General features: G+C 41.2%; 1 long non-coding RNA gene across 1 annotated transcript; it reads left to right on the forward strand.

The window, feature by feature from the left end:
* Positions 1-17,503: 17,503 nt before the first annotated feature.
* On the forward strand, positions 17,504-20,787 carry LOC140600700 (uncharacterized). The gene is made up of 2 exons (XR_012003863.1): positions 17,504-17,582; positions 20,370-20,787. It is a non-coding gene; the product is annotated as an uncharacterized lncRNA (long non-coding RNA).
* Positions 20,788-27,129: the final 6,342 nt, after the last annotated feature.

Raw genomic sequence — 27,129 nt, forward strand, 5'->3', positions numbered from 1 at the left:
ATGTTCTTACAATAAAGTGAGCTAGAAAAAACAAAATGTTATTCAGAAAATCATAAGGAAGAGAAAATACATTTATAATACTTACTGTATTTATCAAAAAAAGTTCATGTGTAAGTGGACCCTTACAGTTCAAACACATGTTGTTCAAAGGTCAAGTTTGTGTTTATTTCATGTATATAAAAACCACATCATTTATAGGAATGGTGTTTAAAAATTGCCCTAATGTATAGTATTTATTTAATTGAAACAGATAAATACATTTTTCATTATAAATTATGTTAATAAATAATCTTACTTTACATTTGTGTAATTGGTAGACTTCCTTGTCCCTGGGAACCCTAGGGACTAAAGTGTTTCAAAACACTTAGAGATGAAAGGAAGAAAAGCCCTAAGATGAATTTGGCAGATATCGGCCAGATGCTCATCTATCCCATTCCCTCCTCCTGGGAACAGGGGAGTAGCACATATTCCAGCTGCCCTTGCAAATAACTTAGGATCATGTGACTGAGTTCTGGTCAATGGAATATAATTGAAAATAAGATGTATCTCTTTTAGGCCTTGTTTCTAAAAGTTCTCATGCACTCTTCTATGCTCTCCTCCTCTATCTCTCTTGTCTGTACACTGGAAAGGATGGACAGCTAGTTGGTAGCTACGAAATAGAAGTAGTTTCTGTCTAGCCCTTGAGTTTCTTTTCTATATGAGACTGACTCAGGAAACCTATGTTGGTAGCATCACAGCATAGTGTGAGCAAGAAATACGTTCATGGGTTAGGCCACTGAGATTTGAAGGTTTGTTACCAGAGTGAGAAGATACAGAAGATATGGACTCTAAAATATATTTAATTTCCTTAAGAAGAATTTTTAAATTGTGTTAAGAGAGCTAATTTCAGTCTGAGTTTCCTCCATACCATAGATTCCTTTTTAAATGTATTACTAGAAAAAGGTTCTCTTTCATGAACTGGCACACATTATCTAAGCAGATAAAAATTATGTAATTTATCATGCCACCCTTTTTGCCCTATGTACCAGAAACCTTGGGTCAGAATTAATGTTTAATCACAATAATTGGCTTAGCCCTCTTGGTTAGCATATATGCCACTGATTTCCTTACATTGGTTTGGTTTTCTGTCTTTCTTAACAGTTTGTTGTTTTTTATTGTTTGAACCACTTGGTCTATTTTGGCAAAGGTTTTCTATAAACAAGTAAATCCTTCAAGAGAAATGACACTAGCAAACAAAATGTAATAAATGTTTGGAAATCTCTTTTAAAGCAACATTTCGCTTGCATGATATTAAAAGTTTCCCAACCACTGTGCCTATTTAAGTGGATGTTACATCACAATTAAATGGAGAAGTTTTGTACAACATAGTTATTTACAAAGCACCCTCCCTGTGGTGGAGGAACTCAGGCATAACCTTTGGCCTCACATTAGTCAATGACCAATGCTTGAACAGATTGCAATCATTTCTTTACATGCCCCAGATATATGAAGAGCATGAGTGGCAAATACATTTCTATTTCATCAAAATTGGAGTCAGATTTTAAAAATATATTTCAGTTCAAATAACTTTGTTTTCTATCAAAACCTAAAAAATCCCCTGTAACTGTTCCCCTGATGCCAAGACTAATAGGACATCTTTTTGCAGCAATCACTACTATTATTTTATTTTGTAAGGGTTTCTACAAGAATATTAATATGCTATTCTTCCTTTCTGGTTGATTGAATGAAAAAAAGCTGTTCTATAGCAAGTTCTGCTCCCACTTGTGGAAGAGTAGCTTCTAATAAAAACCCCAGCCTCACAAAAGAAGAAGGACAACAAAGAACACGTGCAAGCTTGGTTCACCTGCCTGGTATGGGCTGTTTTCACACTATGAAAGGAGTCATAAACACATACTCCCAGATAGACGTATATTTCCCTTCCTCCTTTAATGCCATGGCTGCTTTACTTTAAAGGTCAAGGAGTGGTTATGAAGTCGTCCAGCCCCAAGGGGCACATCTGAGTTCTTACCCTGGGAAGGACTCAAGAACAGTAAGAGTAAGACTCTGGATGGACCAACAGCATGAGAGGGATATGTTCACATTGTACTCTGCAGCCAGGGGGCTGGAGGCAACCCAGCACACTGCCCAATTTCAGCCTCCAACATAACAAGTCTCCAAATCTGGTAGCAGCAGGATGCCTGGGTGGCTCAGTGGTTGAGCATCTGCCTTCGGCTCAGGGCTTGATCCCAAGGTCCTGGGATTGAGTTCTGCATCGGGGTCCCCATGGGAAGCCTGTTTCTCCCTCTGCTTATGTCTCTGCCTCTCTCTCTCTCTGTCTTTCATGAAGAAATAAATAAAATCTTTGAAAAACAAAAACAAAATCTAGTAGCAGCAACAGTGGCTCTTTCTGGAGTATCTGGTCCCCCAGACTGAGTCTTCTATCCCCTCAGAGACATTCGTTTCTGCTTCCCCCTCCAGCAGCAGCACAAGGTGGGAGGAGCTGCCTTGTGGCTGGATTAAGTAAGCTGAGGAGATCTTATACAGGAAGGACTCAAGTAATGAAAAACATTTGTGTAATAATGGGACAGGCACTCAAGTCATTTTAGTTTGAATATTTAAGAAGATGTGACCTTATATATTTTCCTCAAGATGGTGCATATCAAGTGCAAATGTAAAGATATACCCCCATTCCAAAGGGAGATAGGTATAGAATTTATCAATGTAATCCTTCATGGCAACCAATGAACAGAGTTTATACAGGATGAACTAAATCAACTTAACATTTATTTATTAATAATGTGCCACTTATGCTATTTGCTAGGTATATAAAGACTAAATATATATGATCCCTATCCATGAGAAGGTAATGGTCCCTGAACCTCTATCTGACCACTGGGAACCTTTGCCATTGGCATCACCTGGCCAAAATATTTTGCCCAAGGCTTGTCATTGTCTCATAAGCCAAAATTCTGAATGACAACCATTTTGACATAGATTTGACAATAGCAATATGATGCCAACTATGGTAAGAAAATGGCACCAAGGGCACCTGGGTGGCTCAGTCGGGTAAGCATCTGCCTTCAGCTCAGGTCATGATTCAGGGGTCCTGGCACTGAGCCCTGCTTTGGGCTCCCTGCCCAGAGGTGAACTTGCTTCTTCCTCTCCTGCTCCCCCTGCTTATGCTTGCTCTCTTTCTCTCTGTCAAATAATCAAATAAAATCTTAAAAAAAAAAAAAGAAAGAAAAAGTCACAACATCATGTTCTAGACACTGAGCCCAGTGATTTGGGGGAGCATTGACCCTCAAATCTCCCCAATCCAGCATCTACACCCTGATTTCAACATTCCCGTGTTTGCTTCTTAATTGGGTCCTTTGGTGAAACCAAAGATTCTATTTGCTGATATTCTTGCCTCACTTTGTCTTTCAGCTAAAGCAGCTTTGGCATTTGATGTTCAAGAAGTCACCGCCATAAGATAGAGATTCTAGATCAAAGAGAAAGAGTTTCATTCAAGAGTATCCTCATCACTGACTGGTAGAGGTCAGATTTGTCAGATCTGTCAAACTGTCAGAGGACAGTTTGCTTTCATACAACGCTTCCTTTAGGTCAGGTGTCTATACCCCTGAGTCCTGGGAACTATGAACCTCCTAAAGTTGTATGCAATATTGTGTGTGAATGGGGATATTTAACTGAGTCATTAAAGTCTGCCTTAATCAGTTTTGGTCTGATGGAAATGAATAAAAGGATGATTTCTCCCTTGCCTCTCCTAAAGAGATAGACCAGTTTCCTTTTTCAGTATTCCTAGGACCTAGTTTTGCTCTAAAGATCACTTCCACCCACTTCTTGGCTGAGGGCCGAAGACAGAGCTGGGAATTACCTGGAAGAGAAAAAGCAAGGAGAGTCTGGTAGGTGGATGGGGGTGGGATGGATCAGTAGTGATAGTAAGAGATAGTACCTGGGAATAGAACTGGGGGAGCAGCTGTCAATATAAGCTCTTCTGACAAAGCTCACAAGAGCAGACCAGAGGCATCAGGATCTCACATGAGAATGGTTGGAAACATGTTTCCTGGAGAAGCACCCAGAAAGTCTGGACATGAGTGCTGCAGACTAGGAGCTCAGCACAGGTCCCTGAGGAGAACCAGACAATATCACCTGCACCTCTGAGTGGAGGGCAAAAACCCCAAGAATATTGGGCTGAAATGTTGAGGCTCCCCCCAATATTCTGGTCCAGGTTTCCTGTATGGTCTCAAGTGAATAGTGAGGAAGAATGAGAACGCCCTCCCACAAATAATTGAACTTGGATTTCTCAACCACCTGGTGGGTGGAAGGCTGAGTCAGATGGGATTTGGAAAAATTAAGGATGAGGCATTTCTTACACTTCCAAGATCACGGAGCAAAGACAAGCCGATTACATGCATATGTACACCTTCTTTTAGGAAAAGTGCCCAAAACTTTCCTCCAATTTTCAAAGAAACCTTAACTTTAGGAGATAGGCAGGGTTTTTAGGCTGGGCTCCCTGAGATGAGGATTCACGGTTTGTGAGCAAGTGACTTATTAAGAAAGTGCTTCCAGAGGAGACTGACAAGAAAGTGAGAGGCAGAGAAGGGAGGAGAGGAAGCCAAGCAAGGCTGCAGTATCAGGGAAAGCTCTGCAGAGGGGGCTTCCATCCCCCAGGAGACCTCTGGGGGGTGAGTTACACTTCTGAGTAGGACCAGCCGAGGTAAGGGAGCTGGGCTTTCACACCTGCTCACTTTGCTCAAGGGCCATGGGCAGGGCTGTGGGGAAGAAATTTCCAGGCACTTTGGGCTGAGGGCTCTCTGCACTGGCTCTGGTGGAACCAAGGGTAGATTTCCAAAGAGCTTCAAATGCTGTCAAGTAGAATCAAAGGCATAACAAAACAAGGAGGGAATGTGCATGAAAATGGTCAAGCGGGACACCTGAGTGGCTCAGCGGTAGAGCGTCTGCCCTAGGCTCAGGTCCTGAACCCAGAATCTAGGATTAAGTCCGGCATCGGGCTCCTTGTGGGGAGCCTGCTTCTCCCTCTGCCTATGTCTCTGCCTCTGTGTGTGTGTGTGTGTGTGTGTGTGTGTCTCATGAATAAATAAATAAAATATTTAAAAACAAATTTTTAAAAAAAGATGGTCAAGGAAAACCAAAAGGAAGCTGGGGTATCTGGGCAGGAGGACCAATATTATTCACTCCTCCCCTTGAAAAGTGTTCATAAAAAGGCCGTGGTAAGGAGAGGGCCATAGGAAGGCTAAGGAAAGAAGAGACCCAGCAGACACAGGGCGGAGAAAAGGGAGGCTGTGCATGTGTAAAGCGGAGAGCTCCGAGGACCCATGTGTCTGGAAGCCAGTAGTTCTGCTCCCCTCCTTCCAGAAAATGTCTCCTCACTGGGCATCTACCCGGTGTCTCTGCTAAGTGTCCATTAGTGTTTCCTGACACTCAGAGCCTCTGAGGGGTGCTCCTCTCTTTCAGTCCCTGCCTCTGGCCACTCTGCTGGGCCTTCTCTCCTGCTCCCTCCTACTGCTCACCACTCCTCTTCTAGCATCTCTATCTTCCAGGTCACCTCACCAATGTCTCCCTCTTCTTTAACGTTGAGAAGTGGAATCCTATGTGCTGCAGTCCTAGTCCCGGGAAGCTGTGCCCAGTGGGTCTCCTTCTCATAATCAAACCCACCCATGGAAGGTTGTTCCTAAGCAGGGACAGCTCTTTCCTGAGAGTCTGTAGTTGCTTCATGTGATTCTCCCATCCCTGTTACACACACACACACACACACACACGCACACGCACACACGCACACACACAGACTGAGACCCACGGAAATGGCAATCTGCCTAAGGCCACTTAACCAGTCAGTGATAGAACTGGACAGGATCTCCAGTTCTTAACTCTCTCTTCAGTGTCCCATACCTCCTAACACACTGCCTCCCTCATGTTCAAGCATTTTGTATCAATGGTAATAAATATACTTTCTTGGGGGAGGCAATTCAAGCTAAGTGTCAGATACATTCCACAAATACATGGAATTCTTTTTTTTTTTCTTTGAATCTGAGAGGCTGAGGCACATGGTATAAATGTGGAGAGGCAGAAATTAGCATACATTCCAAAATAAAGGGGACTTTCCAAAAACTAACAGACTCTCCTGGTTGAATGGGATTGTTTGCAGAAACTATTAATTTGAAAACCATATAGTGTCAATAAAAACACTTTCTTTGCTGAGTATTTTCTTATTCATTTCACCAAAATTATAGGGTGGGTGATAAAGTCAAAAGGTGTTTCAAATAGATAATTTTAATTACCTTCAAACAGAAAGAGATACTCTTCACTCCATTTCCAGAGAACGTATGTGAGCACCAGCAATCACAGTGTTCGTTTTGGCTCAAGGGCCATGCAGGGCTCAGGTCGCCTACTGTCTCCTCTGAAGCCACACCTAACATGGTCCTTTACAGATGACAAAGCACTTTTCACACATCGGACTTGATGTGATCCTCATAGCAACCTCATAGGACAGGTAAATGACTACCTCTTTTTACAAATAGGGAAACTGAACCTCTGAACAGTTACCCAAAGGCAACCCACTAGCATGTGTCACAGTTCAGATCCAAATCCAACTTTCAGCTCCATACCCCATGCGCTCTCTCTCTCTCTCTCTCTCTCTCTTTTTTTTTTTTTTTTTTTTTTTGCCCATTCTGCTTAGTTACTGTTAGATGGGTCTTGTTAGGTGGCAAAAAGAAACCCAGCTAAACTGTAAATCACTACAGGTGGGATCTTATCTTCATAAAACAGGAGGTCTTGGCTGCACAGGAACTGTTAAATGCCTCCAGTGAATGGGTGGTTACTCCATGCCAGGCTCTCTTCCAGGGACAGAGCAATGACCAAAACAGAAAAAAGTCCCCACCCCCTGGAATTTACATTCTAGTGGGATGAGACAGAATTGAAACAGCTCATGAAATACATAATATGCAAGCGATGGAAAGTGCTATGGAGAAAAATTAAACAGAATACAGAACCCCTGGAATGCATGTGTGTGTGCATGTGTGTGTGTATGTGTGGGAATATGGTTCTGTTTTAAATATTAAGGGTTCAGAAAAGGCCATCAGATAAGGTCACATTTGAGAAGGGACCCAAAGGAAGCAAAAGAGCAAGTTTTAGGGAGAATTCGGGGAAACAACTCCACATAGAAGGAACCAGAAGTGCAAAAGCCCTAAGGTATGAGTTTGGCAAATTTGAGGCACAGGAAGGAGGCCTGTATGGCTAGGGAGAGTCCAGTAGCCCTGAACTTGTTTTTATGGAGCAAAAAAATTCATAAGAGAAAAAGAAGTGCACCTCTTTGGAACTCAAAGAATAATTCAAAATAAAATTGGGTAAGTGTTACAGAGGGACATAAATCAAGTTTTATGGGATTGCAGAGGAAATAAGGGAGACTTAGAGCTATAGAGTCAGAACTTGACTCTCTAGTCCAAGATACTGAATATTTTTTTGCACAGTAATATATACTCTTTTCAAATTATGTCCTCTGTGGATTGCCAATATGAAATCAAATGGAATCAAAATACTCCCATTGGAGTAAGGGTGCGGAGGGTCAGACATTCTGACTTGGCTTTGCTCTTTCTCATCTTCAGCCACTGAGGTACCTTTATGGAATCCTAGCGCATGAAGAAACAAAGTTTGCCAATGACTGATTTAGTCAATCTAGCTCATTTTACAAAAAGAGGAATCTGAGGCCCACAGAGGGACTCTTCCTCTGATATCTACCGGAGTGAAGTCCGCCCTGGTCTCGTGTGCTGGCCCCTGATGCTGATGACCATGGATCTGGCTTCTCGCAAGACCCTACCTCTCTGTGTTGACCTGGGCCTGGCTGACCAACCACCCCGCCACTCTCCATCTTTCCCTGTATGTGATGCTACACTGGAGGAGGCACTTCTCTCTGCTCCTATTCAAGACTGGGCACAGTGCTCTGGGGGCTCCTCTGTGAGGTTTGACATCTCCCCAGCAATAATGCCACTTGTGGGACAATGGGTCCATCATTTCCAAGGGGCAGTCTGAGACAGAACAAAGAGGCCACTGCATTTCAAGTTAGATTTTTGAGTCCAGGGGCGCCTGGTGGCTCAGTGGTTGAGTGTCTGCCTTTGGCTCAGGTTGTGATCCTGGGGTCCTGGGATTGAGTATTGCTTCAGGTTCCCTGTGGAGAGCCTGCTTCTCCCTCTGCCTTTGTCTCTCTAATGAATAAATAAATAAACATCTTTTTTAAGAAAAAGATTTTTGAGTCCAAAGTGAGACAGTGGTCTTTAAACTTGAATTTATTGGAAGAATAGACCACTTGACACACAGAAATCATGGTAATGAAACTGCTCTGCACTTATACACTGAAAATGCTCAGCACACCCTTGACTTCCTGCTTCACACTTCATATATTTCTTTACTTAGATCCTTCTTTTTTGGTAAATTCTATTCCTCCTTCCAGGAAACTAAATTCTCTTCTGTTGTGATACTTCCTCAGACTTTCCCAAACACAATCAATTTGACACTCTGTGTTCCTGTGGCGCCTTCTCCATATGCTCACTATAGCTCTCATCTTACTGCATTGGAAGAACTTGTTTACGTATCTTTCCCACTAGCTGAGCTTCTCTTGCAAATAAGAAACATGTCTCATTTGTATTTGATGCCTCTGCTGCCACTAGCACACTCCTCTTGGTTATTGACATACTTCCAGATATAATTCAGCACAGAAATGGGGGTTCTTTTTCATAGACACTTTGAGAAATTGCAACTAGTGATAAGCCACCATCAATTATTTCTTGGCCAACTTAATAACTTATCGAAGAGGAAGTTGACGGGGAAAATACTCTATCATTGGTCATTGGAAGCTTCTGATGGATGGCCCCAGCGTTCGCCTTTGGTTACTTCAGTTGCATACCCTCTGACACATTTTTCTGTTTGTCCACACGGGATCTTCCCTGAGGCAGACACGTTGCCATGGCCAGCACAGCCAGCAATGACACGCTCTCCCTCATGCTTGGCCACAGCCCCTGGTAACTGTCAGCCTTTCAGATATGACTGACAGGAGTGGAAAACAAAATCTGTGGGAAAACCTATGAAATCAGGTCCCAGCTCTCCTCTCACTGTGTAAAGATGATCTCATGTTTTCTGAGCTTCATATGGTGAATTTCACATGATCCTGAGACAGAGAGTGCTCTACCAAGAGAGAACTGATTTTTCTGACAGATACCTGGGCCCGGCCAGTGGCATCTCCAGCCTGTCAGCGCTGAAAGACAAATCTAAGTTCCATTTCCCAAATTCGCACTGCACATCAAAGTTACACAGAAGGGTCATTCCCTTTCAACAATGGCAACACAACCAAAGCCACTTCATTTGTGGGAGTTTATAAAAACTAGATTATCCCAGATATATTTTCTTAAGCCAAGAACAAAACAACTTCGGTAATAGAAAGTCAGCTCTCACATGTCTCTTGATCTCTGCTTTGTCCAGATTTTTTGGATTCTGTGTTGGAATACGAGTCCCCCCACCGGCAGGTCGCCTGCCCAGTCATTTCTGGTCCTCGCTTCACGGTTAACAACTCAAAGTACAATCTTCTTGCTTTTCGTTTATAAGCATTTATTTAATCACATGGGATTTGCCATGTTTATTGTCAAACAATTGATCTTTTCTTCCTAAATCCCTCCAGGATTTCCATCTAGCTGATGTGGCTTTCATGTTTCTGACAGAAATAGCAAACAAGAACACAAGAGAGATATTTGTATTGTGCTGAAATGTGGAGCGTCCAGGGTTATCACTAAAAGGCACTTGAGACATGACCACAGAGAAAAGAGAATCTGAGAAACTGTTTGGGAAGACAAATCACATGAAGGATGTTTATTTGCATTTCTAAAATCTCCCTTTCTCTGGATTTATTTACATTTCATTAATATGAAGTTACCCGACCTGAGTAACATTTTGTCCTGCATAGTTTACTAATTTGACTTTTGCAAGCAGGCAGACAGCAAAAATCGTTCTCAATAAGCTCGTGGTTGATGTGAAGCCTTATATTTATTGAATTAGAGAAGTTGCCATAAAAATTGTCCTTTATCTGTAATATTTCAAAGGCACCAGAGTTCATTCTCAGAAGGAAGCAGGTAACTTACTCCTGCTCCTTTAGGAAGGGGTTCAGATTTGTTACCTATAACCCAAGAAAGTGGAGGACTATATTCAAGGGCAGGATTGGAACTATGGGGTTTTAATTCCCAAACTGGACCAACTTCAATGGGCTTCAGGCCTTGGTTCTTTCCAATTTGTGTTAGCTAGGTTCTAATTAAGCAGGGTTCGTTTTAATGAAGTCAGAAGCCAGGTCTTGCCTTCTCCATCTAGACTTTCAGTATTGCAGAGGTTTTTTTCCCTTAATTAAGGTGAAGAATTCCCTTTGGCTTCCACAGCCAAAATTTTCCGTTTGTTCCACTTAGAATGCCAGTTGGCTTCCACCCTTTGCAACCACGTGCCTCAGGCACAGCTGGACAATTTATGACCTACTTTGGAATTAAAAAGGTGTTATATCCTTGGGAAACAATCCTAATAACTTGGATCCCTATTTACTCTCACCAGTGATCAGTCTGTTCTAAGCTACAACAAGCGAGTGAGCAGAGAAGGCAGGGAGGTTTCAAAGCAATGCTTCTAGAAAGATCTCTCTCCCTAAGCCTAGAGCCTGAATTCAACAAAGCCTGATAATGAGAGTAGATCTAAAGAGTTCTCATCACAAGGAAAAAAACAAAACAAAACCTGTAACTATTGATGGTGATGGATGTTAACTATCATTTTGCAATATATACATATATTGAATCAATCTGCTGTACACCTAATATAATGTTATATTTCAAGCATATCTTGGTGAAAAAAACACACATTAGAAAATGTAGAAAAGAAAAACCTTCATATATTTGAAATTGCTATCATATTTGACACAGGACATTATATCATTGCTGCCCTAAATTAGTCTTTAACAAACCTAAGTCTCATTCAATATTGAGCCTGCAGTAGGCACTTAATAAATGTTTGAATTAATGAGAAAAAAAAACAAAGAATTTACAGAAAAATGATAATGTTTGGATACAGCAGCAATGTCAAGTTGCTATAAATGTTTCTCCATACCTACCCTCACTTGCCATATTTATCTCCTCTTGCTCAGGTAACAGTACCCTAACCAAAGGAGCTCCTCCACACTTTGGGGGGGATTGGACTTGAAAATATGGAAGTTTCCTCTCAACTCCTGCCTTCATCTCTGCTTGGGTGGCCCCAGCGCCCAATGCTGAGCTTGGTTGCCAGGTCAACATTATTATGCTTCTGGAGTAACAAAGACCCAAACAAGCACTTGAACAACTAACAATGTTTCTATCTCTCTATGTCCCTCACTTTGTCAGTCTCCCTAACAATCTGGAATCCTGGTTTTTTCATTATGTAGTATCAGGTGACCAGGAGCAAATTACTTAACCTCTGTGTGCCTCTGTTTTCTCATCTCATAATAATAATATCTTTTCTTCAGAGGGGTGTTCTTGCTACATGTGTATTTTGTGATCATTTAAAGCCTACAGAAAAGTTGCTGGAATCAAACAAAAAAAATCCTATTACTCTCTTTTTTTTAAGATTTTATTCATTCATTCATTCATTCATTCATTCATTCATTTACTTACTTAAGGGGGTTGAGGGGGGAGGAAGAAGGAGGAAGTGAGATAGGAAAAGAAAAACAAGCACACTCCACACTGAGCACAGAGCCTGACAGGGCCTCAATCTCATGACCCTGAGATCATGACTGGAGTAGAAACCAAGAGTTGGAGGCTTAATGGACTGAGCCACCCAGGCACTCCCATATTATTTTTTATTCAGATTATCCCTTGGAGGATTTCCCCCATTTTCTCTTCCATTCTCTTTCTTACCCTCTGCTTTATTTATTTTTTTTTTTTCTGAAATATCTGAGAGTAACTTGCTGCCATCTTGCCCACGGGATTGTTTCTGAGGATTACAGGAATTCATACATATGAAATACTCAAAATAGTGCCTGGTATAACATAATATACTCTCATCAAATACTAACTCTTATGTTTGATTTTTAAAGGCCTTTCTAGAGGTGCCTATGTGGCTCAGTCAGTTAAGCAGCTGCCTCCAGCTCGGATCATGATCTCAGGGTCCTGGGATCGAGCCCCATGTCAAGCTCTCTGCTCAGTGGTGAGTTTGCTTCTCTCTCTTCTTCTGCCTGATTGATGTGAAGCCCCATATTTAAATAAAATCTTTTTAAAAAATAAATAAAGGCCTTTCTAGACCTGTGGGTTCATTTTACAGGCATCTGAAATTCTAGTGATTGCTAGCTGCCCCAAGCACAATCTCCACCATGCTGCAGTCTCATCCCTATGACTCTGCACCTCTCAAAAATTTATGCCAAATTCACTTATTTTTCAAGTGTGTGGGATTTGACTGACCCCCAAAATATATTCTATACCATATGTATCTGCCCTTGAATACTGATATAGACTGTATCTGCTCTAAGTTACTATGTTATTAAATCCAAAAGACTCTGGTATTTTTTCTTCACCTCTTACAAAACTGCTGCCCTCCTGTTAACCTACGATTAAATTGATCACTGGTTACTAGAAGGTCAAACCCTCACTGTCTTTGTTCTTTAGGGAAATGATAGGAACAGCGATTTCTAGGAAATTCAAATTTGACCTTTGGAACAAACTCCCGGAAGCAGCTCAAATGCCTCCTATTGCTGTTACTCCAAACATCTATGTTTCTGATTCACAAACAAAATGTTGATTAGCATACTGCCTTGTCTACCCCTGGTGTTGCTTTAACTTTAAACTGAGCCAGAACTTTCCTTTCTCACTTTCAGCCTGGGTTCCTTTGCTTCCTGATTTCTTACTTCATCCAGATCCTGCTGTGCTGAATTGCATTAAGTGTGGAAAAAAATACTGATTCAGCTTCAGTTCCATATACCCAGATTTAGCTACAGACAAGAACAGAAAGACTGTTCAGTCCACAGCAATTTTAAAAATCATTCCACTTGAGTCATATACCAGAAAGAAATCACATCATGAAGGCATCTGGTGTCCAGAAAGACTCACTCTTTACTATGACCAGAATCTAGAAAGTTGGGTGACTTGCCCAGGTGACTCATTGCTCTTTGTAGAACATTAGAACAAGGCCCATATGTCTTCCAGGCCCTTTTGCTCAGGATTATCATGTGATCAAAACAAATACTATCATTACTGCAGCGGAGTTCATGATCTTAACAACTTTTGTGGCAGACCACGTCTAGGGACAGAAAAGGGAGCAAAGTAGGTGCCTCTTCCATCCCAAGATAAATTACATATGTACAACTGGAGTCAACTTACTCTCTTGTCAGTTTCCCTGGGGAGTCTATGAATTTGGGCCCCCACATATATTCACAGCCCACACTGAATGCTCTGTTCCCTGGTAAGTTATAATCTATACCACATAATATGGTATTTGTTCAAAAGCTTTTACTTGACATGGCCCTTGGTTTAACCTATTAAGTCCTAGCAAGCCAAGGCCATGTGTGCCCTTCAGAGCAATCTCACAATGTACTGGGTACACTGTAGGTGTGAATTTATTTTACTGGATGGCCTGATATGAACAAGAAAATAGGGAAACCAGTCACTCCAGCTGTCAAATCATCAGCTCCATCCCCACTGGCAGTCCTGGCTAATATCAGGAGTGCCTGCTCCTCAACCACAGCATGGATATGCTTTTCTTCTAAAGAGAAACCAGCATTTCTGCTGCCTTCAGAGACTCAGACCTCTGAATGGGCAGCTCCCATTCATGTCATTCCTCAAATCACCTGACTTACATGTTTCTCTACTAGCACTACCCTCTTCCCAGAGAATTCAGAGTTTACAGAGGATGAGGAGACACACAGACATTTACATGGTTCATTTAAAAATATAAGGTATGATTCCTCCAAAAGTTACACATAGAGTCACCACATATACAACAAGTCCCTCCCAGGTATATACCTCAGAGAATTGAACACATACATCTACACAAAAAAACTGCACATGGATAATTCACAGTGGCATTATTCATAACAGCCAAAAAGTAAAAACAACCCAAATGTCATAATGTTGCTTTGGATAACTGACATGCAGTATATCCGTATGACAAAATATTATTTGGCCATAAAACAAAGAAGTATTGATACATGCTACAGCATGGATGAACCTCAAAAATATGATACTAAGTAAAATAATCTAGACACAAAAGCCCACATATTACATGATTATGTTAATATGAGATGTCCAAAATAGGCAAATCCATAGAGAACAAATAGATTCATGGATGCCAAAAGCTGGAGCAGAAGGAGGAATAGGGAATGACTGTTCATGTGTACAAGGTTTTCTTTGGGAATGAAAAAGGTGTTCCAGAGCTTGATAGTAGTGATGGTTGCACAATTCTGTGAATATACTAAAAACCACTGAATTGTACATTTTTGATAGGTGAGGTTTATGTTATGTGAATAACATATGAATTTTTAAATTGACTATCGAATTATATACACAATAGAATATTACTCAACCATCAAAAAGAATGAAATCTTGCCATTTGCAATGTCGTGGATAGAACTAGAGGGTATTACACGAAGTGAAATAAATCAATCAGAGGAAGACAAATACCATATGATCTCACTCATATGTGGAATTTAAAACACAAAACAGATGAACATCAGGAAGGGGAAGGAAAAATAAAATAAGATGAAAATTGAGAGGGAGGCAAACCATAAGAGATGCTGATACCTAGGAAATAAACTGAGGGTTGCTGGAGGGGAGGTGGGGGGGACAGGGTAACTGCATGATGGGTATTTAAGGAGGGCACTTGATGTAATGAGAACTGGGTCTTACATGCAATTGATGAATCAGTAAATTCTACCTCTGAAACTAAACAAAAAACTAAAACAAAACATTGACTATGGAATTAAATAGGACTTAAAACTTAAAAAAAAAAAAAAGTGAGTCCAAGTGAATCCCAGGTCCCAGGCTGGCCTGTTGATTTCTACTATTGCCTCAACTGAACTTGCTTTCCTTTCTCCTTATTTCTCAGATGAGTTACTATAAACATAGTCTTTTCTAAAACAAGCTGTGTGCCCCGAGGCTCCGTTCAGTGTCCAGACCAGGACTGTCACCCGGGCTGTAGGGCCATCTCCAGTGGGTTTGGATCTGGCCACATATCTTAAGGCAGTGTGAGCCTCAGGGCTCTGGCTTCTCCATTTCCATTGCCAGTGGCTTTTTTTTTTTTCTGTCAAAAACAATCATCTGTCTTTCATTGCCTGTGCAGATGATACCCAAATGTTACCTTCGTCCATCAAACTGTCGGGATAATTGTTTATAAAACATCCGGAACTGGTTGTCACAGAATATCAGCAAACTCCATCCAAATAAAACAGATCCCAGAGAGTGGATACAGCCCCTGGGTGAGGGGAGAACCCTGCTGACATTCCCTTCACAAACACCTTTCTTGATCCAACAATAGTCAGAAACCTAGGGGAGCTGCTGCCATCGGGGGACACCCAAACTGCTCTTAAGGAATTCAGTTTCCCTGTTACTAGAATGTATTTGATCCTTTGAAAACTGCTTCCAGTCCTAAGAGACTCGAGGGTTTGGGCTTTCCATTTCTGCCATGCATGGTCCAACATGAAGATGGGCTGGGGGTGCCGGGCTCCCCACCTTTGCTGCCCCGCCTGAGTGTACAAATACTTAGACCCGAGCTAAGTGATGCCAGCTAAGCAGTGCTGGGAGCTCATGGAGCGCTTTCACACAGTTTCCTTAGGCCTCAACCTCTCTGTGATGGAGTTAAAGCAGGTGGAGTTATTTCCAGTTTCCATCTTGGGGAGAAGTTCCGAGATTCTGTTCATATCAACGGAGTCATGGACGGGAGCTCAGACGCTTCTCAGCACCAAGGTCTTTCAAGAGCCCGAAAAGGACACCGGGTTTAGCTTGGGTCGGGTGACAAGTCTTCTGAGCACTTCCCTTCCAGCACTTCCCTGTCTTCTGCTCAGCCTCCGAAGACTTCCTTAGCCACATTTTTCCTATTATTTTTCCTTTGAAAACCTCTGCTCGTCCTCATTTCTAGCCTTCTCTTTCACATGGGCAACTAGCCAATTATTCATCAAAAAAGAATGGTTATGTTTCAAAGTACCAAACACTGTGCTAGGCAGGTACAGAGAAATGTGTCTCCCACTCCTTCAGATGCTCAGACCCTGCTGACTTCTGACTCTAAACCACAGGCCTTTTGCATCTACCGGCTTTATAGAACTTTTAGGTCTGTCTTCTGCCTTCTTTCTACCCTACAAGTTAATATTCCTTTGACCTATTTTCTCAGGGCTTTAAAGCCGTTGGTCCCTCCAGGTAGAACAAGGAAACTTTATCAAGTAGCACACATAAATGTGGGTAACGTACGTAACATGCATACACGTCCAGCACAGTGAGGGGGGGACACAGAGCAGATGTGCAAAGCCATGGTCCCCTTATTTGACTTGGGCTCACTCATTTACAGTTACTCCTATCTAACAGAGCCACAAGAGCTGGGGCTGAGCAGGTTGCTGACCATAACCCTTCTCTGATTATAAAATCCATTTATTGGTGTCTTTCCAAAGCCCATCTTTTTCAATTAAAGCTGCCACCTTTAGAGAGAGCTGTCCGCTTTCATAACACAACAGTCCATGGTCCCATCAGAAGAATAAAGTATACGAGTAAGAGCTGAGTGTCTGTGCTCAGCCACCTTTCCATTCACAGAGCCCTATCAATGCTTTCCCTCCTTGTGCCTGTAACAGAAATAGGATCTGTTAAAACATAATTTTCAAAAAGGTAAAATCATGGCTCTTGGGCAAATGTAAAAAGAATACTTGTCAACTGTTTTATTTAACTAGTTAATTAATGAGGTAAACAGAAAGACATTAGAACTGGTTCAAAAAACATTTGACAGGCTAGCTATATGTAAAAAAACAAAAACAAACAAACAGCTAGTCAGTGTCTTATGGGGCTAGAGACCTCTTGGGTTATCTTTTCCATTAGACAGGAACATTTTTGGCAGCTCTTTTGGAAAAGATCCAAAGTTAACCTTTGTCCCCATAGAGGTTTAGAATAGGCCACCCATAGAAAGTTAAAGCCAGTACTTCATGGAAAACACTCAGGACTCCCTTTTGGCTCCTTTGAAGTTACTGGTAACTTTCTGAAAGCTCTCTGGTGCTGGAACAATGAACGGACCCTGAAAGGCTGTAGGAGCAAAGTCTCTGTCACCTAGTGTTTAAAAGGCAAAACTAGAGAGACAGTAAAAGATCAGTGGTTGCCAAGAGTTTGTAAGAGAATGAGTAGGTACAGTGCAGAGGCTGTTTCTGGCTGGGAAAATACTCCATGTGACACTATAGTGATAGATACATGTCCTTATACATTTGTCCCAAACCACGGAATGTACAGCACCAGGGGGGCCCTGATGTAAACTCTAGTCTCTGCGTGATTATGACGTGTCAATGCAAGCTCACCAGTTTGTAACAAACGTGCCGCTCCAGTGCAGGGTTTTGATGGTGGGAAGGGTGCTCATCGGGAGAGGTATGTGGGAAATCCTTGTATGTTTCTCTTAATTCTGTTGTGAACTTAAAATTGCTCTAAAAAACAGTTTTAAAAAGATCCAGAAATGTTTATCAAGAAGCAAATGTCCACAGCTATCTTTCAAGCTAAGAGGTACAATTATCACTCTCCCTGCTTCCATGCAGCCTTCACTCCTTGGTCCAATTTCTTCACCTTAAATATAATCCAGTTACATTAATGGGAACAAGAGAAGAGGAAAGCAAACCTGATGAGCAAATGGGCCAGACAAATTCACGCCAAGAACCCCTGCCGTAAATGCCTAAAGAACTAAAGTGCTCCAGCAAGCCTGCAACTATTTGGATGCTATGATTTCTTCTTTCTTTCTTTCTTTCTTTCTTTCTTTCTTTCTTTCTTTCTTTCTTTCTTTCTTTCTTTTCTTCTTCTTCTTTCTTTCTTTCTTTCTTTCTTCTTTTTTTTTTTTTGAAAAAGACAAAGCAATTTTGAGCATATTTCCAAGGTTGAATGATTTTTTTTTTAATTTTAAAGATTTTATTTATCTATTCATGAGAAACACACACACAGAGAGAGAAGCAGAGACAGAGGCAGAGGAAGAAGCAGGCTCCATGCAGGGAGCCTGATGTGGCGCCTCCATCCTGGGACCGTGGGATCATGCTCTGAGCCGAAGGCAGATGCTCAACTGCTGAGCCACCCAGGTGCCCCAAAGGTTGAATGATTTTAGAATTCATATTTATCATCATATTTATCATATGATGTATCATAGAATACATATTTATCATCAAATAAAGAAGTCATCAACTTTTTAAAAAGATGTGGACCATCTGAATCAATTCCATTCCCTGCCATCACCATCCCCTGATCTCCAAAACAGCCATTCAAAGCTTGAGGAAGCAAGCAAAACATCACTGAAATCAGGTTTCAAAAATGAAGTCATTTCTGCTAGGTAAAATTGATGACATAAGAGTGTGGGTATCTTACAGAATCAGTGCACATTGCATTAGATGGACTATTTTAAATTATAATTAAAGTTAATAATTATTGCATTTTTATTTTTATAAACATCTACATCTATATCTCGTATAAAATTGCTTATATCTACAACATCTGCAAGTTGTATGCATTATTGTTATATTTATTTGCTGCTTAATCCTTGATTAGAAATGGGACTTCCAATTATACTATTCTCCATCTAGTATTTCTGTGGGACTGTATTTTTTATGCTTTGGAGTAAAGTTTTCAGAACTTGCTACTTCCCTATCAGGGTGGGGTCAGTTACAGTAGACAAAAACTCCAGAAAGTTAGTAGCTTAAAACAACAAAGTTGCGTTGCTCATTCATTCTATATAACACCTTGGGCTGCTGGGGGCTCTGTCCCCCCGCCTCCTCACTTAGGACTGGGGCCAGTGGAGGAGCCATTATCAGAACCTTGCTGGGTGTCATGGCAGAAGAAAATAGAATGTGGCACATATACATAGAGCTTCCACCCAAGAGTGACACATGCCACTTTCCTTCATATTTCACGGGACAAAACAAGCCATGTGGCAATGCTTAACCTTAAAGAGACAGGAAGGAAATGCAATTCTAAAGAGGAGAGAGAATATTGGTGACTAAGCCCAGTACCTACCAAAATTGTTTTGGAAGTAGGGTCTCTCATTTTTAAAAAAAACTTTTATTCTTCTTTTTTTTTTAAGATTTTATTTATTTGATAGAGAGGGAGCACAGGCTGGAGGAAGGGCAGAGGGAGAGGGACAAGCAGACTCCCTGCTGAGTGGGGAGCCCAATGTAAGGCTCAATCCCAGGACCCTGAGATCATGATTTGAGCCAAAATCAAGAGTCAGACTCCTAAGCAACTGAGCCACCTAGGGGCCCCAAACAGCTACATATTTATCAGATTAGAATAAGTATAGATTTTGTTCTATCTATTTAAACCTTTGTTCATCTGAAACTTTAACCAAATACAGATTGTGTGTGTGTGTGTGTGTGTGTGTGTGCGTGTGTGTGTGTGTGTGTGTATGCCATTCACCTTAGGCAAAATGCCATAGAAACGAATAAGACAAAATCCTGGTTGAGTAATTTGGTTTTGTGCCAGGAGACACAGCTTTCTTTTTGGAAAGGGCTCAGGTTTGAGACTGGCTCTAGTTCCTTTTTCCATAAGGTCTGAACCTGTCAACTCCACAACACAGAGGATTCATTTGTCACCCTGGCCTTCATGTGAGGATTGAATTAACACTGGTGTTTTGAGGAAATTTCATTAGCAAATTTGGGCTAGGGTGATTTTGTGGTTTCAACTTTCTTTCCTTGTTATTAATTTCTACAACCAGCTTAGGGTTGCTGAATCCAGACTTCAAAGCATAAAAGTCCCTGAACACAGCAGAATTAGGTATATACAGATTAAAAGGAGCCACTGCCAACAATTCCTAGGAGGTCAGAGGCCAGGTTCAAGGCCTTGGTGTATTGTGCATAGCAAATGTCAGCTCAAGAGGAGAGCTCAGAATCCACTCTGGTGACCAAACCTGAAAACAAGCTCCTCTAATCACAAAGTGCTGAAAGAAGGTCAGGTGGACACTTACCTTGTTAAATGATTCTGTAGCAAAATTAAGCAGATTGTATAATTCTACAATGTAGAAAGCAAAAGGACAATGACCCAGATGAAAGTTCAAATGATTACATTGAAGTTTCTGGACCTCTAAGGCAGGTAGTTCGCTCCTACCTGGGACAGGATTCTTGCAGGAAACAAACAGTACATTCTGCTGATATTTTGAAAGACAGTTTTACTGATTGAATTCTTTAGGAACCATGATGTTTGTTGGAGAACCCAGAGATGAGCAATAACAGGAAGCTGTTACCTGTTACCATCCCTGCACCTGAACAATGGGGACAATACTGTTACCAGAATGTGGTGAGAGCTGCAGCGAGAAGAGGAGGCAGCCCAGTAAGATCTGTGGCCATGGAAGACAGTGGCCACTGTCAGAACTGGTGCCAAGGCAAGAGGAACATACCTCAACCTATCTCTTCCTGTCCTCTAATCTTCAACCTCGTAACACTTTTCCCCAGTGGCCAAACCCCACTACAAACCAGAAGGCAAGGAATTCTGGGACATACAGTTCACTGAGGCCAGTCTCTTGGAGCACAGAGCAGGGCAGAGAATGGATTTGGCTGGCTTACCATCTCACCTAATTAAACAGTACTGTCTGTACCTTGTATGCAAATGTTTTCTCTTTTTTCTCTATTTGGCCAGACTAGTTATGTTCTGTTTATCTTCTGAGCATTCTCTTTCTCTCAAGAGACTTCAGTTTTCTTTACTTTCATTGTTGAATACAAAAGAGCTCGATAATAGAAGCCAATTTACTAATTAAAATATAAATAAGCAAATGCTTCCCTCTGTTAACTGGGGATATTACAAACTTATTATATATTTACCAATTCATCACATATATGGCCAGGAAGGGAGAGATTTTTATTTTACTTTAATTTTTTTAAAAATAGGCTTGGGGCACCTGGGTGGCTCAGTTGGTTAAGCATCTCCATTTGGCTCAGGTCATGATCTCAGGGTCCTGGCATTTGACCTCATCCTGCTCAGTGGGGAGTCTGCTTCTGTCTCTCCCTCGGCCTCTCCCCCACACCCCTCCCCCATGTTTTCTCTATATATCTTGAGCATGCTCCCTCTCTTTCTCTCTCAAATAAACAAAATATTTTTTAAATAGGCTTTATTTTTACAGCAGTTTTAGATTCACAATAAAATTGAGAAGGTACAGAGATTTCCCATACACCCCTGGCTCTACATGTCACAACCTCCCCCACTATCAAAACCCTGTGCCAGAGAGTAAACCTACATTGAAACATCATAGTCATGCAGAGTCCATAGCTTACAACAGGGTTCACTCTTGGTGGTGCACATTCTGTGGATCTGAACAAATGTGTAATGACATGTATCCATCATTATAATATCATACAGAGTATTTTCACTGCCCAAAAAATCCTCTTTCCTTTTCCTATTAATATTTTAATTTTTAAATATTATAATCAGAGATCTCATGAGATTATATCCTGAACTTTAAAAAATTTAATATATTCTTGGCACATAAACAGAACAAAAATAATAATAAATCATTGCCTGGAGTCTGATGTGAGAGATGGAGGAAGGAAAAGAAGGGAAGTGTCTTCCTTGATGACCCCTTCGCTCACTCTGGGGTCCTCCTTCAGAACCTCTCAGTTTGATATTTTGTTTCAGTTATCTAGTAGCAGGTTGCAAATTCTGGTCTACAAGCTCTCCTCTTTCTACCTACTCCTTGGACTGTTTCCCTCAGAGGGCCTTCGTTCTTCACTGGCTTTTGGCTGGAGGTTGCCTCAGAGCTTTGCCATGTGGGCCTGTCCAACATGGCAGCTTACTGCATCAAAGCACACAACCTGAGAGTGCAACAGGAGTCCAGCATGACAGAAGTCACAGTCTTCTGTCACCTAATGCCAGAAAAGACATCTAATCACTTTTGTCATACTCTGTTCACTAGGTCTCACCTACACTCAAGGGGAAGAGATTACATAAGGGCACGAATTCCAGGGAGTGGAGTTGAGGGCCATTTTTGAAAGCTGCCTTATCACCGACTTAAAACAGTTTCAGTTCATCTCTCTGCCTGACCTACACATGGCAACCTTCATGCCTCCTCCACCCTGACAAATGCCGCAATAGAGCCACCACCTCTATGTATCTGCCACTGGGCTCCTTAGCTTCTATAAGTTTGAGCCAGGCATTGGGTCATTAGTCTAACTGTCGTTCCCCTCAAGCAACGTACAACAAACTCTCCAAATGCCCCTCTGATGTCTCCCCTCCTGAGACCTCGGATTAGGAGATAGTTCCTCCAACTTCCATCTCTCCTGTGAGGAAGACAGATGGGAACTCACAAAGAGCAACAATGCTCTCCCAGGCTTTATCTGCTGATAAAACCTTCCCTCCCCTATCTCTTCTCTATCTACCCTATTATTTCCCAAAGTAAATTAGGGTGCTGAAGAGTTTCAAGAATTGTAGAATTGCTTCTTGGATATTACTTTTGTAAAGTCTGCATATGACAAGGTGTTTCACACTCATTTTGGGGACTAATGTCTATCATATTGTTGCCTCAGTTTAAAGAAGGAAGAGACCCATTTTAACATCCTCTACTCATTTAAAATAATCTCCTTGATGATACAGAAAGCTCTTGGTAATTTTATAGTACTTATCATTATGGCCATCTGTTTTTACTTTCCTGGGGGGAAAAATGCATAGGCATCCACTTTATTAATACCAGAAATCAGTTTTTACAATATGATGATAGATATAAGCTAATTGCAAATAATTGATTAAAATGCACTAGTATATCCTTTATTTTAATGGTTTAATATAATTTTTAAGCTCTATTTTGAGGGAAGGACTTTATCTTTTCTTTTGCTGATTTGCTCATTAGATGGGATTTATAATGTGATCTCCCTGTAGAGAAACAAAGGGATAGCATGCAGTGGCATATACTCCCCATCTGCCAGGTTTTCATCTGAGCTCATTTACAATAATGCCTTTTATACACCCTTCCAAGACACTTAATAAACTCATTTGGCTTTCTAACTGCGCTGGTTTGTTTCCCTCAGTATGATTTCCACTAACTTAAAACGCCCCATTATCAGCAGACTTGAATGTTTACTTTTAAAGTTCTCAGAGCAATATTCTCACTTTCTATATCTGCAGGAAGACATTCCTAGCAGGATGTTATTCTGGTTCATAAAGTGGCAATCTATTTCATTATTATTCCCAGTGCTTTATCATCAGTGTCATCGGGTTTGACCCAGGACAAGGAGATTAGGAATCCTTTTTTTTTTTTTTCCATAAGTAAGAAAAGAGACAGAAAGAATGAAATGTTTGCTCTGTGACTGAGTCAATGAGTTCATGGGATGAAATAGTTCAAGAAGTGAGTAGAGAGAGGAGAGCTCCTAGACCAGAACTTGCAACCTGCTAACAGAGAACTAGAACAAAATACCAAAAAGAGAGGTTCTGAATGAGGGATCAAAAAAGACTACCATAGAGTGCTGGGTGGCTCAGTCAGTTAAGCATCTACCTTCGGCTCAGGTCGTGATCCCAGGGTCCTGGGATGGAACTCCATATTGGACTCACTTCCTGCTCAGCAGTGAGTCTGCTCCTCCCTCTCCATCTGCCTCTCCCCCTGCTCATGCATGCTTTCCCTCTCTCTCTCAAATAAATAGATAAAATCTTAAAAAAAAAAAAAACTAACAAAAAAATTCCAAGACCCATTACCGCTGAAGACGCAGTGAGAGGGCAGCAGAGAGGATAGAGTAATCACAGAGGCCAGTTGAAACTGAAGAAGGATCCACAGAAGTTTGTTCCTTTCTGAAGTCTTTCCTAACAGCATGGACCTCAGCAGAACTTGTACCCAGCTCCCCTATGACATTGTCACAGTGAGTAGGAAGGATGGTTGATGAGTCTTTCAACTTCTGCCTTAAATAGCATGAAGCCAAGGACATTGTCTTTCCATCTGTGTATCTGCTACTACTTAATGCATTGTAAATTTTCAACGAGTATTTGCTGAATAAATGAGTGAATAAATAAATAGAAAATGAGGTGAGAGGAGAATTGTGATTTTTTATAGAATTTTTTTAAATTATTATTTTAGAAAGAGAGCATGTGAGCATGAGGGGGGAGGGCAGAAAGAGACTCCTCAAGCAGACTCCTCATGGAGCCCAATATGGGACTCGATCTTACAATCCATGAGATCATGACCCATGAAAACATGACCTGCGCCGAAACCAAAAGTCAGATGCTTAACTGACTGAGCCACCCAGGAACCCCAATAGGTGAGAAGAGAGTTTTATTTGGTGCCCTTAGGGAGAGAACGTTCATGGGTTCTTGGTGTCTACCCAACCATGGCTACCGCCTGACATTTATTGCTCAAGCTTTTCCGGTTAGCAATGCCGTAACTTAACTTTCTCCCTGGCTCTCAAAATAAGAATTCTTGAATGTTTACCTTTCTTTTGCATGTATTCAGTTGCCTGGCTCTTAATCTGACCTATTTCCCCCTCTATTTCCTTCATCTATCCTCTCTGATCAACACTAAATAGCCATTCTCCCTAAAGACCTAACGTTTGAATCGCTCCCATCTGCCCTACATTTAAAAATTTGCAATAGACCTCTTGTTCTCCCTACCAGTTCTTCTGTGATTCAGGAGTTCCCTCTGCCCCTACCCCCAGAGGCCAGTTCATGAACAAACAGTCCCAGTTCTTAGATGGGAAAGTCTGACCTAGATATGTTTGAGAAAATGCTGCTACAAAAAACAATGTAATGAACATCATTGAATATTTAAATATCCCATTAATCATAGTCATAGAATGTGAGAGAGAATGAGGAGAAGGAGGAAAATGAGCAGGAAGACAGAAAAAAAGATGGAGGAGATCTGAAAAAGGAAGTAAGCAGGAGGAAGAAAAGGAGAATTGCCTGGTTATAATAGATAGTATGACTCTTTTCCCTAGCAACAACTCACAGACAAGAGTCTGTTTGGTCAATCCATTGGCTACTTCTCAGTCCATGGCCTACTTGATGCCCCTTCCTGAATCTCTCTTGCTTCCACCTCTATAGCATCCCCAGTCCTGGCTTGTCTCCTTTGTGAAGTCCATAGAGCTATGTTTGTTCCTCAGGGTTCTCTTCTGCACAACCCTTTACTTAGCCATCTGTTGGATGAAGTTGATGATTTCAAAGCCCATGTCTTCAGCCTAGATCTCTGCTCTGTGATTCATACATTCAACAGCCTTTTGAACATCCTTATTCACATGTCTGGCAGACACTTGGAATTTAACATATCTAGCACTGAACTCATCAGTTACACCACTGCCAATTCTGTTCTTCTTGTGTAATTTATAAGTGAGATTGGTATCACCAACCAACTACCTTACTGATCAGATCAGAATATGGGCTCCCCATAAACACATATAACTAATCCATTCCTGTTAATTCCACTGCTTAATTTTCTCTTGAATCCTTCCCACTATTGCCTTCATCCCCTGCCCTGAGCTCCTGGACCATCTCCCACTTGATGCTGATGTACTCACCTTTGGCTTCTCCAATCCCTTCACAATGTGGCAGATATGATCTTTCTAAAACATAAAACTGATTGGGTTCCTGTCTTAAAGCATTTCGATGTCTGTGCCTTGCACATTATATAATGTCTAATTTCTCTGATGCAATCTAAAAGGACCGTCTCATCTGGTTGTTGCTTGTCCGCAGCCCCTTTAATGCTCTCTATGCTCCAACAACTGTTTTCAGTTGCTCAAATGTACCATGTTTCATTCATGTTGCAGTCCTTCCATGCTTTTTCTAGACCCAAAAAAAGAGTTTTTGAAAAATATGTTGGATGAACAGATGCTTGAATATGAAAAACATCTATAGTTGCTGCTGACTTTTATTTTAAAAAAATACTCTGTAGTTGTATTTTTTCTTTTGTTCAGAAATATATAAACTAATATGCAAACAAAGATAAACAGTGTCTCCATAAGTATGGCTTCTGTCATTGTAGCAACGAGAAACCATCTTAATTCCTTTAGCATAATTTAATTTTGCCCTTTTTTATTAAAGTGTATTTATTATACAGAGAGTTTTGTGGTCTCTTAAATGTATGCTTGCTGTTCTCTTTACAAATTGTATTTTCTAAATGCCTGTTCTTCCTAGAACTATTTTCCTATTAGAAGCCAGTTATTATTTTTCCAGGAATGGCAATACAAAGCTAAGTTATTTGTTTGTAATAGAGTCATCCTGGGGGTTTTGGGTTTATTTATGTTTCCCCAGATCCCTGTTCCATAATAATGCAGAATTCCAATTTCAACCAAACTTCAGGACTTTGGCCTGTGGTCCAATAAATGGGTGTGCACGCATTGTTTAAATCAGTCAAATATGCTAGTGGTGTCTAACCACAGCCTCTTAGCTAGGTGGTAAGCTGCAAAGTGACTATAGAAACTCACAGCATGGGATCCCTGGGTGGCGCAGCGGTTTGGCGCCTGCCTTTGGCCCAGGGCGCGATCCTGGAGACCCTGGATCGAATCCCACATCGGGCTCCCGGTGCATGGAGACTGCTTCTCCCTCTGCCTGTGTCTCTGCCTCTCTCTCTCTCTGTAACTATCATGAATAAATAAAAATTTAAAAAAAAAAAAAAAAAAGAAACTCACAGCATTTTATCACAGGAGCTAGTTTCCTCTGTTCAAAATGCAGTTACGTGTCTTTGATACATACACCAATTGCCAAAAATATAGCTTCTTTTTTCTCATTTTTAATTTTAATGGTATAATTCACTGGGAAGGTGACCCTATATGGTGGCATCAGGGCACTTCGAATGGAATGGGCTCCAAATAATTTAAGCAGAACAATTTTTTTTAATATTTTATTTATTTATTCATGAGAGACACAGAGAGAGAGAGAGAGGCAGAGACACAGGCAGACAGAGAAGCAGTCTCCATGCAGGGAGCCCGACGTGGGACTCGACCCCCGGTCTCCAGGATCATGCCCTGGGCCAAAGGCGGCGCTAAAC

The sequence above is a fragment of the Canis lupus genome, chromosome 12 (genome assembly GCF_048164855.1).
Source record: "Canis lupus baileyi chromosome 12, mCanLup2.hap1, whole genome shotgun sequence".
NCBI lineage: Eukaryota > Metazoa > Chordata > Mammalia > Carnivora > Canidae > Canis > Canis lupus.